General features: G+C 45.2%; 1 protein-coding gene across 1 annotated transcript in view; it reads left to right on the forward strand.

The window, feature by feature from the left end:
- The window catches only part of ASB18 (ankyrin repeat and SOCS box containing 18), a 62,009-nt gene that overhangs the window by 26,029 nt on the left and 20,702 nt on the right, over positions 1-15,278 (forward strand). The window lies entirely within an intron of this gene.

The following is a 15,278-nucleotide window of genomic DNA, read 5'->3' on the forward strand; positions in this document are numbered from 1 at the left end:
TGTTTGTTAATTTCTGCATATGGTGTGAGGTATAGATTGAAGCTTTTTCTTTGCATGCAGATGCCCAAGTGTCCCATCGCCATTAGTCAAAGGGTCTTTCCTTTCTCCACTGAACTGCCTTTGCACTTTTGTCTAAAATCAACTGACCACACATGAGTGGGTTTCTTTCTGGACTCTTCTAAGGGTATACACGGGACAAAGCCTGACTGATTCAATTGATACAGAGCCACTCTTAAACTCAGACCATTTATCACTTATATAAACGGTGAAAAGAGGAGTAGCCAAAGGTGCCAGTGCCTCATCCCACACGCCCAAGAAGGACAAGTCCTGCCAAGACTTAGATCAACGGTGGCTCCAGACCTTTGCTTACATACTCTGTGTGGAAACATGCAGGGTTACCAGGGCTCCGCGGCAGAGCCATTCCTCTATATTTGTATTCAATTTTATTGGCCAATTTGTCCATTTTGACACCAGTACCACATTGTATTGAACACTATAGCTCTACAAGAAATCTCGAAGTTAGCTAGTGTAAGTTCTCAGGTGTCGTTCTTTGCCAAAGATGTTTTGGCTATCCGAGCTCCTTTGCATTTCCCTGTAAGTTTTAAAACCAGTTTGTCAATTTCTATTTTTTTTTAAAAAAAGCTGCAGGGTTCTGACTGGGGTCAGAATCAACCTTGAATCTCCTCAGTTGGCCTATAGATCAACCTATAGATTTGGGGAGAACCGACATAATAAATACAAGAAAGCTCTCCATTTCTTTGGGTCTTTAATTTCTCTCTGCTGTGTTTCTTAGTTTTCAGTGTACAAGACTGGCACATATTAGGTTCCTCCTTAAATATTTTTTGGTGCTTTGTAAACAGTATTTTTTTTTTAATTTTTTATTTATTTCTAGGAGAGAGAGAGAGACAGCATGAGAAGGGGAGGGTCAGAGAGAGAGGGAGACACAGACTCTGAAACAGGCTCCAGGCTCTGAGCTGGCAGTCAGCACAGAGCCCGACGCGGGGCTCGAACCCACGAACCACGAGATCATGACCTAAGCCAAAGTCGGACGCTTAACTGACTAAGCCACCCAGGCGCCCCTAAACAGTATTTTTTAATTTAAATTTGTGATTGCGTGTAGCTGTTATATAAAATTAATAATTTATTTTTTCTTATTGATCTTGTATCTTGCAACCATGTTAAAGTCACTCATTGTTCTCATAACTCATTGTAAATTCCATAAGCTTTCCATGCAGGCAACCATGTGATCTTTGAATAAACCCAGTTTTCCTTCTTCACCTGATGCACTTTATTCCTTTATCTTCCTTTATTGCACTGGCTAGAATCTCTAGTGCAATTATGAAGAGAAGTAGTAAGAGCAGACAACTTTTCTTACTCTTGATCTTAGAGGAAAGCCTAAGTCTTTCACTATTAAGTAAGATATTAGATATTGGATTTCTGTAGACGAACTTTTTCAAATTGAGAGAGCTCCCCTCTATTTCTAGCTTGCTGAGAGTTTTTATTATGAATTGATACTGAATTTTCTCAAATGCCTTTTCTGCATATTTAGAGATGATCATACAGTGTGTTTTTAGTCTGTTAGTATAATGATTTACATTGATTGTTTTTCAAATGGTAAACCAACCTTGCCATCTTGAGATAAACTACAGTTGATCAGGAGTATATCCATTTTAATAATTATTGGGCTTGATTAGCTAGAAAAAAATTTTAATCTGTACTTAGTGTTCATGACAGATACTGGTCTGTAATTTTCTTTTCTTGTAATGTCTTTATCTGATCTTGGTATCAGAGTAACACTGGCCTCAAAAATGAGTTGGAAAGTGTCTCTTCCTCATCCATTTTCTTGAAGAGCTAGTATAAAATTGTTATTATTTCTTTCTTAAATGTTTGGAAGTGGGGCACTTGGGTGGCTCAGTCAGTTGAGCATCTGAATCTTGATTTCAACTTGGGTCATGATCCCAGGGGCATGAGATTGAGCCCCATATTGGGCTCCAGGCTCAACATGGAGCCTGCTTAGGATTCTCTCTCTCTCTCTCTCTCTCTCTCTCTCTCTCTCTCTCTCTCTCACCCTCTCCCACACTCACACACTCTCTCTCTAAAAAAAATAAAAAATATACTTGGTAGAATTCATCAATGAAGCTATCTGGGCCTCGAGTTTTCTTTGTGAGAAGATTTTTAACTATTAATTCAATTTCTTTAATAGCTATAGTACTACTCAAAATATTTCTTCTTGCATGACCTTTGATAGCTTGTATCTTTCAAGAGATTTATCTTTTTCAGCTATATTGTTAAATTCATTGGCATAAGTTGTTCTTTATTAGCCTTTTAATCTGTAAACTCTATAGTATTAACACCACTCTCACTCATGATATTGGAATTCACCACATTGTTTCTTTTATTTTCTTCCCTGATCAGCCTTGCTTTTGACTTCACTGATTTTTGTTTCTTTGTTTTACTGTTTTCTATTTCACTAACTTCCACTATGGTCTTTATTATTCTCCCTTCTTTGATTACCTTGAATTTCATTTGCTTTTCTTCCAGTTTCTGAAGATGGAAACTAGTGTCTTTGATTTGATGATTTTTTTTTATTTTCTAATATAGGCTCGTTTTTGGTGTTATACATGCCCTCGTATGTATTACTTTAGCTAAATCCCACAACTTTTAGTGTTATATTTTCACTTTCAATCAGTTTTAAATTCTTTCTAATTTGCCTTCTTATTTTTTTCTTTGAACCATAGTTATATAGAAGTGTCTTATTTGGTTTTCAAATATTTGGGTATTTTCCAGATATCTTTCTAGTATTGATTTCTAATTTCTTCTACCACATTATTTTGATGTGGTAGGAGAACTTATTTTGTATCACTTTACTCCTTTTAACTTTGAGTCTTCTTTTATTATCCAAAATATATTCTGTCTTTACAAACGTTCCATGTACTCTAGACAGGAACTTTTATTCCACTATTATTGAGAGGAGTGTTCTATAAATGTCAATTGAATCAAGTTGCCTACCACTGTTGTTTAAGACTTCTATACCTTACGGTTTTCTACCTGCTTGTTTTACAAGTTATTGAAAAAGAAGTGTTGAAATCTCTGACTATAATCATTTTGTCTACTTCTCTCTATAGTTTTATCAGTTCTTGCTTCAAATATTTTGAAGCCTTGTTATTAAGTACACAAATGTTTAGCATTATTGTGTCCTCTTGAAGAACTGACCTCTATCATTATGAAAAGATATTCTTTATCTCTGGTAATATTCTTTGCTCTAAAATCTACTAAGTCCCCTATTAAAATATCTAGTCTGATGTTAATATGGATTTTCTATATTTCTCTATATGAATAGTAGTATCATAGTTTATATATTTTCCATCTGTATTAGTTATCTATTGCTACATAATAAATCGCTGTAAACTTATAGAGTTAAAACAACACACATTTCTTATCTCAAAGTTTCTGTGGGTGAAAGTTTGGAAATGGCTTAGCTAGGTTCTCTTCAGTGACTTCAGAGTCACTCACAAGACTGAAATCAAGATGTTAACAAGGGCCAGGGTCTCATCTGAAGGATCAACTGGGAAAGAATCTGCTGCCAAACTCATATGGTTATCAGCAGGATTCAGTTCCTCAGGGATTGTGAACTGAAGGCCTCAGTTTCTTGCTAACAATTGACTAGAGGCCAGCCTCAGTTTTTGCCTTTATTTTTAAAGTAGATTTCTTGTTGGCAGCCTATAATTGGATCTTTTCTTTAATCCAATCTGATAGTCTCTGCCTTTTAATTGGATGTTTACATCATTTACATTTAATGTGATTTTGAGATGGCTAGGTTCAAATCAAACATCCTGCTGGGTTTTTTCCAATCCATTCTTTATTTCCTTTATTTTCTTTTTTCTACCTTCTTCTGTATTAATTGAGAAATTTTTATGGTTCCATTAAGCTCTTGTTTTTTTCTTTTTTTACTTATTCTACACAACATTTTATTGTGTTATCTTAGTAGTTGCTTGGGGGTTTAGAGTACGTACAGTTTTACTGTATCAGTCTGCTCTCAAGTAATACTATACTACTTCACCTATAGTACAACAGTATGCTTCATTTCTCTCCTCCTAGCCTTTGTGTTAATAGTATCATATATTTTACTTCTACACAAGTCTAGCAATAAATTGACTTTGTTTTGTCTAATAGCCCATACTCTTTTAAATATATTGAAATAATAAGAAAAAAAGTTTATCTGTTTACCCAGGTAGTTCTTATTTTCAGTTTCCTTCATCCCTTTGTATAGATCAAAATTTTCACCTCGTATCATTTTCCTTTTGCTTAAAAGGCTTTCTTTAACATTTCTTGTAGTGATGAATCCTTTCAGAGTCTGTGTGTTTGAAAAAGTCTTTATTTCACCTGAGTGTTCGAAAGGTGCTTTTTTAGGTAGAGAATTCTGGGTTGACAGGGGCTTTTTTCTTTCAGTGTTTTAAACACATAGCTCCATTGTCTTTTAACTTTTTTTAATGAAAAGTCTATTGTCTTCTTTATTTTTGTTCTTTTGTAATAATGTCCTTTTCCCAGCTTAAAAACTTTCTCCTTATCACTGATCATAAGCAATTTGGTAATGATGTGTTTTGATGTGGTTTTGTTCACATTTCTCATCCTTGAGATTCATTGAGTTTCTTGGACCTGAGGGCTTATAATTTTCATCATATTTGGAAAAAATTTGGTAGTTATTTCTTCACATTTCTTCTGTATGATCCCTTCCTCTCTTTCAGGGACTCCAATTACATGTATATGACACCATTTTACGTTGTTCTACAGCTCACTGATGCTGCTATTTTTCTTTCTTCTGTAATTGGTTTATCTTTTGTTCTAAAATACCTGATCTGCCATTATTCCTATATAATGTATTTTTAATCTCAGATATTATGGTTTTCAACTTTAGAAGTCCAATCTCAGGCCTTTTTCGTATCTTCCACAACTTTACTTAATATGTTCAGCCTTTCCTCTAGCTGCTCAAACATACAGAAATGGTCTTAACTATTTTAAAGTCCCTGTCTACTAATTCTATCATCTGGGTCCGTTTTATTTGACTGGTTTTTTTTTTTTTCCTCTTTCTCTTATTAGGTGTTGGACATTTTTCTATCCTTATCAATATTCTTGATCTCTGCTCTGGAATTTAAAGTTACTTGGAAATAACTTTGATCCTTTTGGGTCTTGCTTTTAAGCTTTGTTAGGAAGGATCAGAGCAGTGTTTAGCCTAAAGTTAACTTTTTCCCTATTACTGAGACCATTCCCTTCCTAGTACTCTAACCCATGCACCATTATATATTTGGTTTTACATGCTGGCTGTTAAGAACAGACACTATTCCTGAACTTGGACATACTATGGGTATGATTCCCTCTCTTTTGGGGTGCCATTTCTCCAGTCTTGAGCAGTTCCCTCACACACATACACTAATCAGTACTCAACTGACATTCCGCATAGTTCTTTCTCTGTGAAGGCACCTCCTGCCCATCACTCTGCCTTGCAAACTATAACTACCTTGGCTTCCCCAGACCCCTAGATCCATCTCCTCAACTCTGAGAGTCCACTGGGTTCTGCCTGGGACCTCTTCACTGTGTCCCAGGCTGGGAGCCCAGAGGCCCTTTGGGAGGTCAAGAAATTCAGTGTTTGCCAAGGTAAATTCAAATCTTGTGATCCATTTCTGTCCTCAGCTGCAGGCATTCTTACTTTCTAGCTTAACTTTAGTGAAAGCTGGGTGAAAGGCATTTGGAAATTCTCTGTGCTATCTTTGTAACTCTTTCCATAAATCTAAAATAATTTAGAAAGAAGAGTTTTAAAAACCAAGTTTGCTTAACAGGCTCCAGCCTCCCACTTTACAATATCAGAAAAACACTGCTTTTTACTAAGAAGTGAGAAAGAAACTCCTACTCAGAGCACAAATATTGTGAATTCCATCAACAGCTCTTCTAACTAGCCAACACGCTCACATTCAGATGTCGTAAAGAGCTGAGCTATATGCAGACCATTAGGGCTACAGCTTATACGCTGTGTGATAGAAACTAATTTCCTGGCTTCAGTTGGTTTTTCAAAAATCATACAGGTCCAGGACACTGTTTAACAAGGACTTTTTAAATGTCTTTGTATTAACATGGAGCTTTTTAAATCCCTTTTCTTTTGTCTTCCTCTTTCTCCTCCTCTTCTCCTCAGTCCTCGCCTGCCTCTATGTGTCCCTCTGTATGAATCTTTCTCTCTGGTGATTTAATTTGACAGTCTTGACTTATTTAAATCCTGGTTATTGGGGGAAAGTTTGAGGTAAGTGATGAATATACCAGAAGTTCAGGCAGAACTATGCAACAGCTGACTTAGAATCCCTTCGATATCAATGATTATAATGGAAAATGCTGGCGGATTCCATTGAACACCTCTACAATAACATAGCCAACTACCTTGAAGGATAAAAAGGTAATAGATGTCAGAAAGGGCTTGGGGTTTCGACCACAGCTTTTCAGCTCTAAAGAGTCCCCCTAAAGTTAGACTCCGAGGAGGTCTGGCTTCGGGTAGTATAAACATATTATCACTTTGACAAGAAAGAGCTACCTTCTCCAGAATCTTTTTATACATAGTAGATTTTAGGTCATCCTTAATTTTTTTACCTTACAGTAGAGAGGGGGTCGTTGACCTACATACAGAGCCATTTCATTTTCTTACTCTTGATGACAATGGTCTCCACACCTAGGGACCCACTTCTGCTCCAACCCCTTTTAGTCAGCAATTCACCATGGGTGCAGGACTTTAAAACCTTTGAGTCTCTGAGTTCCTGGGATTAAAAAAGAAAAATTATCTGTGCTTCCTTCCAACCAGCAAGCTTCAGAATTCAGAATTCAACACACAAAAAGGGATATCAGAGCTTTAATCTAGGAGCCTTTTGAAGAGATTTTCCCAAAAAGAAAAGTTCCAGTAAAGTTACTCTCTTCACGTTAGTAGCCTGCATGTCAGCCTCGCCCTATTTATTATCAGACTCCTCTCCTTGACCCTTTTTTTTAAAAATCTGAGATAATTAAAATAAGAAAAGGATTAGTAGAATCTTGATTCTTTTTTTCATCTAAAGTTATCTTGATTTAAACAGAAGTGAGGAAGACTTCCTTCCTTCATGAGCATATTAGTAAAGAGCATGGATGTTTGCTTTTTTTGTCCCAGTCCAATTAATTTAACTTGATAAAAAAAATCATTCAGAAGCCAGCACTGGACCTGTGGAAGCAGCTAATTTCCTTAACAATCACTGAAGAGAATCATTGGACAGTGCTTTTCTAGTTCAGAGCAGGCAGGCTGAAATTCAGGCGGAGAGCAAGAAAGTATTACTTTTCCTGAGGCAAGAAAGGCACTCTCTGGCCAGGTTCAAGCACAGATAACTGCTCAAAGTCCTCAGACCAACCCCAAAAGTCTCCGCTGGATAATAAGAGGTTTACCTGCCCAAGGTACCAGCCTCATGGGCATTGATACATGATCCAGAAAACTGTCTGCTCTTTCCACACCCCAGATGAGTGATTGATTTACTGAGGGGAGAAAACATGGCCTGATTTAACAGAGGTCTGAGGCATCAGAAGGATACTAAAGAACAGGTGCCAGGGAGGGGCCACCCCCATTGGGTGATTTGATATTTGTAGAACTTCACGCCTTCCTGAGCACTTTCAACTATCTTACTTCCTATGGTCCTCCAGCAGGCCTGCAAGGCATGGCTATCCCCAGTCTACAGACTAAGAAACTGAGTCTCATTGAGGGCTCATGTCTTGCCAGTAAGGTGCTACACAGCGGAAACTGCCAAAAGTCAAGTGTAAGAGAGACCAATGCTGAACGATCACCTAAGTTCTTTTCAAACACCCTGTATAGTCAGGAAGTCGCTCTGCTCATCTCTAGCCACACCTTCCGGACATGTTCCGTCACAGGTGTCTATGCCCCTTTCCTGACCCTTGATGTCCTCTCAGGTAGATTTCTCAGCAATCTGGTCACTTGCCAAGTCCCATTCGAACACCTACAACTCATTGTCAGGAATTAAAAGAGATAATGGAGGCCAAATCAAACCTTTACCCTCTGGGCAAAAGCCTTGACCAGACACTTCAGGAAAGATATACAAATGGCCCAATATGCAAATAAAAAGGCGCTCAACATCACTAATCATCAGGGAAATGCAAAGTAAAGCCACAGGGAAAATTTTACTGTTTCACACCCATTAGAGTGGCTAAAGTCAAAAACACTGACAAATACTGAGTATCGCCAAGAAGCGAGGCAACCACAATTCTTGAATGCTGCATAATAATATAATCACTTCAATAACATGTTTGGTAGTTTCTTCTAAAATTAAACATACACCTGCCAGCTATTCTGAATTCTGCATATTTACCCAGGAGAAATGAGAACATACGTCCACAAGAGAAGACTTACACAAAGATGTTCACAGCAGCTTTACTGACGATAGCAGAAAACAGAGACACCCAAATGCCCAACAATACCAATAGAAGAGGACATTTGGAAACTGTGATATATCCAGACAATTAAATATGACTCAGAAATAAAAATGAACAAGTTACTCATGCACACGACAGTACGAGGAATGTCAAAGACACTGCTGAGCAGAAGAAGCCAGACGCCAAAAAGGAGAAAATACTAGAAAACTAAACCATGAGAGAAACAGAATCGTGGTTGCCTGTGGGTGATGACTGGTGGCAAACACAAGGAAACTTCTGGGAGAGAGTGAAATATTCTACATTTTGACACGAATGTCATTTACAGTTGTATTCCTTTGTCAAAATGTATACAACTGTAGTCTGAAGACCTGTGCATTCCTCTGTGTGCAAAGTTCACCTCACTTTAAAAATTCATACACACCTACATACATAAAACTTTTCTCTCATCCAATTCCAAGCTCCCCCACCCTTTCCTACCCCCACTTAAAGAGGGAGTAGAGTCCTTTTTCTTTTGCTCATTCTTCATTTTGTTCGTCATTCTGATGCCTCTGGGTCTTTCTCTTCATGCATTATATTGATACCAGGGGAGGAAAGAGAGGCTGCCCATTTCTTGTTGATGAAGGGACACTGGTGAAGCTTCTAGAAAGTCAGACACTACTTCAGGGGCCAGTGAGGCAAACCGTGGAGATGGCTTCACAAAGTTTGTTCCTTAAACCGTTGCTCAGTTTTGCCAAAATGCAGGGTTTCACTTGCAGTCTGGGGAGAATTTGCCCAAAATATCATCACCAGCCACAACCATCCATCACTTCAGAAGAAATGAAGTGGTGGCCATTGCTCAGAGAGAAAGCATAAGGATAGAAATGGCCAGCCGGTTTCTCTCTCAATCTTCCCGTACCCTTAAGGATTTGTCCATTCACATCAACCATTTCAATTGTAAACATTCGTGCCTGATAGTCTCGAAGCTTAGCATCCCTGAAGAAACGGAAAGGGAAGAAAATACAGAACAGAAAGGGGCGGGTGGCAAGTCCCCAAAGGAGAGCCTCAGCAGAAGGTCCGGGGACTAACGTGGAACAGCTCCTCCATCAAAGTCTTGGGGCAATGGCTTCCCCATCCTTCATTCGGAGTCGGCCGGGAAGTCCATCCACAGGAGGGAAACTTCGTGCAATGGCTTCATTAGAAAACACGCCTGTGTTTTCTGCCCCAGGCTCTCCCCCACGTCCCTTCCCCCAGAGGCTGGTGCTTGCCCAGCGCCCAGAGGGCCGCGTCCACCCCCACCCATGGACCCAGGCCCGGGGCTCCAGTCACCCTTCTCCGGGGACGTGTCTCCAGCCCATCAGCCTGCATGTCAGCTCTGAGGAGGAAACACAGCAGCAACGATGATGAAACCAGACTGATTCATGACACTCACCGAACACATCATCTAGCGTGACACCCCTTCTGCCTGTCAGAGGGACTGGATGGCGATCACGGAAGGAGATGGCAAAGGGCAGTCAGGATGGTCCAAGGACTCAAGCAACCTCCGGCAACAGGAAACACGGTCCCACTTTTTGGTGAGCAGCTACCTAGTGACAGCCGGGATTCCCATCCCAAGCAGGATGTGCTGGCTGTGGGGTCACCGTCATCTCCCACGTCCCTACGCTTGAGATCATTGCCCAGACCTCAAAAACTGAATCCAGCTGGGGAAATGGGATCTCGCGTGCAGAGCTGCTGGCGTGACTGGGTGAGGAGCGGGCAGCTGCCACCTGCCCCACAGTACCAAGTCCATGAGCCTGGCGACCTCCCCTGCCTTGCCCTGCCTTCCAGGGCCTGCAGCAAGTCTATCCAGAAATTCGTGTGAAGCACTCAGAAAAGACACACTTCTCTCCGCCCTGAGGGGCTGACTCTCTACTTCCTAAATGAGTGAACGAAGGGATCAACGACTGAACGAAAAGTTCAGAAGTAACTTCTGGAAAATGCCTAGCACGGTGCCTGGCTCACAGAGAGAGCTTCACAAATGACACAGCAGGCAGGTGGCCTGACCGAGAGCTCTGAAGCCAGAGTATCGGAGATCTCCACTTTGCCGCTTCCTGCCTGCACGGCCCTTCTGCAAGTCACCGGTCTTTTAAGCCTCAAGTTTCCCACCTGCAAATTCCACCTACCATGCAGATTTGTCACAAAAACTACAGATAACCTTTTTTCAAAATAACTTAAAAGATCAAGTGCTAGAGACCTCTCAGCTCAGATCCAGAGGCTGTGAAATACCTCTTTTGAAGGCTTTGTATAAACCAAGTAATGCGGGGGGGGGGGAGGGAACCTGGGTGGCTCAGTCGGTTAAGCGTCCGACTCTTGATTTTCGGCTCAGGTCACGATCTCATGGTTCACGAGTTTGAGCCCCAAGGTGGGGTCTGCGCTGACAGTGCAGAGCCTGCTTGGGATTCTCTCTCTCTCCTTCTCTCTCTGACCCTCCCACAGTTGTTCTTGCACACGCTTCCTCACTTGCTCTCTCAAGAATAAATAAACTTTAAAAAAAAAAACAAAAAACAGGCAATGGGGAGGAAGGGGGACAGATGAGACAAGCGTTGAGCAGGCCCAGCCTCATGAGATGCAGGGAGGCTTGGCAAGTGGTGTCAAAGGGGAAGAGAGCAAGCAAACAGCAGAAAAGCCCAGGCTGAAGTATCCACGTGGACTTCCGCACCTGGGAGATTCCCAGGCAGTGCCTCCAGAAGATGCTGGAAGGTGGATGGGAGCCATGTGTCGGATGTGGGCTCAGAATCCTGCTTCCCCACTTAGAAATAAGTTAAAATGACGTTAATTCAACAGCCCTTGATGGGCTCGTCTTTATTAACTCCTGCCTCGTGGCTCAAGCTTCTTTTTCTGTGTACTGTCAACCTGAGGCCCCTGTAACAGCCTGTCACTACGATCATCATCAAAGATGGCGACGAGGGTTGGGGGGTGTTAGCGTGTGCCCGAGCCGCTGTGTATCAGAGGCTGTTCGGACAGCGCCGTGTCTCCCCAATCCCTGGAGGACAGAGACAAGTCATTGTAGCATGCCTAGATGGGAATGTACCCATGGTCCTGATAGGAGGCCATTCTCCACCGGCCCCAGGCCTTTGTGACTCTCCCGTCAAGACAGCGAGGGACCTGCTCACCAGATCTGCCCTCAGAGGAAAGGCCGAAGCCGAAGCCGGGCCCCCCACACAGGCGTACAAGCTCGGGTGGTGCTGTCCTCATAAGCCATTTCTTCTTCACTAATGACACGGACGCACGCGAGGTCAGGCCTAGCAGGTCCCCAAGACCGCTGTCACTCATCACGCTTCTTACCCCTGCTGTCCCTCCTTCAGACCCGCCTTCTCCGAGGTTCTCCAGCCATACTTCCTGAGGTCGCTGCTTGTACCCGGACGGGCCAATGGGAAATGTGAGCGCATTGGGCACCCGGAAAGCTAGCCATTTGGACCCTCCACGAACTGCTGTTGTGGCCGGTGGGGGATGGGTCTGTTGTCCTCAACCGCCGTTGTTCCTCTTTCGAACTGTAGCTCTGATTCATTACGGAAATTTTGAAAATACGAGCAGGCCGAAAGGAAATGAGAGTGTCCCTCGCACCATCATCCATAGGTAAACACACACTGCCCTATACATTTCTAGGCATCTCTCGATGCCTGTACGTCTCTGGTTTTTTAAGAAACAAGCCTGTTCTGTGCCGTCTTGTAACCCAATCTTTTCGCATAACCACCGCGAATGGCTTTCCATGTCACTGCACAGGCTCCCACACCTTCATTTCTGATGACCGCCCAGTGAGATGTGCCTCCATCAATTGTTTGTGTTGTTTTCTCTCGTGCCTGTTGGTCTGCAGCCTACGACGCTACCTGCTTGGAGCAAGTGCCCAGATTTAGCCAATTAGAGGCTCTTCATTAAAAATGAAAAGAGCACCCACAGCCCTCCAGAGGGTGGGCCGGCGCCCTCGTTCTTCTGAAAGGGATCTTCGTTGCAAATAGCACCTTGGCCAGCAGCCAGTTAGGCTCTGGACGGGGAAGAGAGGCCTGGTTGTCATTTCCCAGTGGACTGCTTTGAAGAGGCTGGGCTGCTTTAAAAACAACAACGACAACAGTAGAAGGAAATGCTTCTGCGATTGTTTGGGAGCGCACAGGCTCGGCGGCAAAATGAGACGGAACCCTTGATTCCTAACCTCCTGCTGCACCGTTCAAGATGCCTCCCAGAGTGGCAGAGAGGAAGCAAATCTGAAGCACTCTGATTGTAAAATTTGCATCCTCTCTTAGCTGGCTATTGTCCCCAGGGACATTTCACATCAAACTGTACTTGTTTGTAAAGATTTTTCACCCAAGACAGGCCACCTCTCAAGGTAACTGCTGATACGGAGACTGGAGAAATAGAAGGAATTAGAAATGCTGAGAGTCCCGGGGCAGAAATACAAACGGATTTAAGGGCAGCCGCTTCCAGCCTGGGAAACCCTCGACAGATGATCTCGTTTCGGAGCCCCAGCCAGGTGAATCACGGGAAAGAGAGCAGCGACTTGAAGGAAAGCTGAAAGATGTTCATTAATGAGATGCGTCAGTTCAAGGTGCTTTTAGGGAATACCCATCGCGGGCTAGGTCTGCAAGAGGCACCGAAGAGCGGAGACAAATACCCCATTTCCACACTCAAGGAGCCGACAGTCTCTAGAGAGGAGTCAAACATGCTAACGAACCCTGGAAACGTGGTGTGATACACGCCCTGCCCCAAGCTAAATGACAACACAGGGGTATGAACCTCTGCTGGCAGTGCTGGGAAGGTGTCGGAGAGGAAGAGGAGGGGAAGAGAGGGGGGTGTGGGCCATCCGGGCAGGCAAGCATCCCAGCAAGGAGGGGCGGGTGCAAAAGGCATGGGGACATGGCACAGCAGGTGTGTGGTCGGGACAGGATGGAGCACCGGGAAGAACAGCTGGTGAGGTCCACGGGAGGGAGCTGGGCGAGGCCGCGTCCTGTGTCGGGGACAGAGGAGCCTGAGCTGTGTGCAGCAGGCACTGGGAGGAGGCCATCGGGTTCTCAGCAGGCACATATCACCCGGCTCGCACCGGAAAGGCTCTTTCTGGGTAGTTAGGCTGGAGCAAGGGGCAAACTTAGAGTCTGAGGTGAAGGCTCAGGCAAGAAACGCTATGGTCCTCCACAAAGGGCAGCGAGATTGGGGATGGAGGGAGGAAACAGTGCCCGGGACGATGAAAGAAGTCAAGCCTGTGGGGCCGAGTGACCCGTGGAAACGCGGGGCAGCTGGGCGACAAGGAAACGGCAAAGCACAAGTCACTTACAGAGCAAGACCCGGACGGAGGCAGAAGAGAACGGCACCCGGGGCCGGATGACGGAGAGGGACCCCCTTCCCAGGACACACAGCAGGACAGAAAGACCGTTGCAGAAACAGATTCTAGTAAATGGCTGTCACGGTGGACTCACGGGCCGAAGGCAGGACGGGTGGCTGCTCCTGAGAGAGCTCGCGCTCTGGGCGAAGCGGGGCTCGATGGCGGCCGGGGAGGAGAGGAGAACCGCGCCTCCAACACTGAACTGTTGGCGACCACAGCTCCCCGAGGCCCGGGCAGCCTGGGGGCCTGGATCTGAGAACAGGGTCTCCCCACGCAGCAGCCAAATAGGGCAAGAGAGCGGGTGGATGACAGCAGGGCTCAACGTGGAAGACACGGCCACTTGGGTCCCCTCGGGTCCAGGAAGCTAGGGTGCTGACGGAGTGAGCGCGGCACCACTCGGCGGGGAAGGAAGGCAGGCCGGGCTCAGAGATGAGTCCCCTAGGACCCAAGTCTCGGCAGAGCAGTGATGAGAAAGGGACCCACGGGCATGGACCGGCCAGCGGGAGCAGAGGCTTGGCCTGAGGCCGGCACGCTGGGGCAAAGCTGCGGCAAGCACATCACTGGCCGTGTGCGGGAGTGACCGGGAGCAGGGGTCGGAAGTGGGGCTGGTGTTTTGGCGGTGTCCACGAGCGACCAGGCTCAGCACAATGCGGGAAGGTCGAAGGCCCAGCGTGAGCCTTGCCTGGTCATCAGCCTGCCGCCCGCCGTCAGGTAGGAGTCTGGGGTTCTCCCAGCTGCAGAGGAGGCTCCGAGGAAGCCTCTCTGCTGGGAGGGGCAGTGGTGCCCGGGTAACAGGACACTCTGGGGACCCAGTCCGTGGACCTGGAGGCAGCAGCAGACACTCACCCCGGGGGGGGAGACCCCAGCGGCCTGTGGGAGTCTAGAACCCCCAGGAGACCACTGGGGTCTGTACTCACACGGGTACAGCCAGGGTTCACAGTCTCCAAGGCAAGTCTGATGGAAACAAAGGAAGCCCCGCCATTAGACATGTTCCACCCACGCCTGCACCCCAGGGCCAGTCTGTGTCAGGGCCCCGAAGGGTGGATGGGTTCCCTCTACGGGAGCCGCGCGAGTCTTGCCTCCCACCATCACCAAAGCGGAGCAGTTTACAGCAGAGTTACCTGCGGGCTGAGGAAGAGCCCGCCGGTCTAGGGGGCCCTCCTTAGAACCAGGCCTCCCAAGCCCTCTGTGACCGCCAGCCATGACCAAGAGCCCAGGGAATTAGTGCTTCCGGCGCTGTCGTTTGAACCACATTCCCTTCCAGAGTAGCACCAAGCACTTCCAGGTTCCTCCTAAACTCTAACTCTGCACGTGCATTCTTAGGAAACGTTGCTAGCGATTTCCACCGTTCGTAACCGGTTGGCCTCAAACCCCACCCCACCCCACCCCACCCCGGGTCTGCCAGCTTCTCATCTTTCTCCCCGGCTCAGTCTCAACTCCCGCAGCCTGGGCACCCTACGGCCGAACCCGGGTCCTTTCTCGCAGGGCCGCCCTTGCTTTCCACGAGGCCAGC

The sequence above is a fragment of the Hyaena hyaena genome, unplaced genomic scaffold (assembly GCF_003009895.1).
Source record: "Hyaena hyaena isolate Hyena2069 unplaced genomic scaffold, ASM300989v1 scaffold_31, whole genome shotgun sequence".
In the NCBI taxonomy this organism is placed as follows: Eukaryota; Metazoa; Chordata; class Mammalia; order Carnivora; family Hyaenidae; genus Hyaena; species Hyaena hyaena.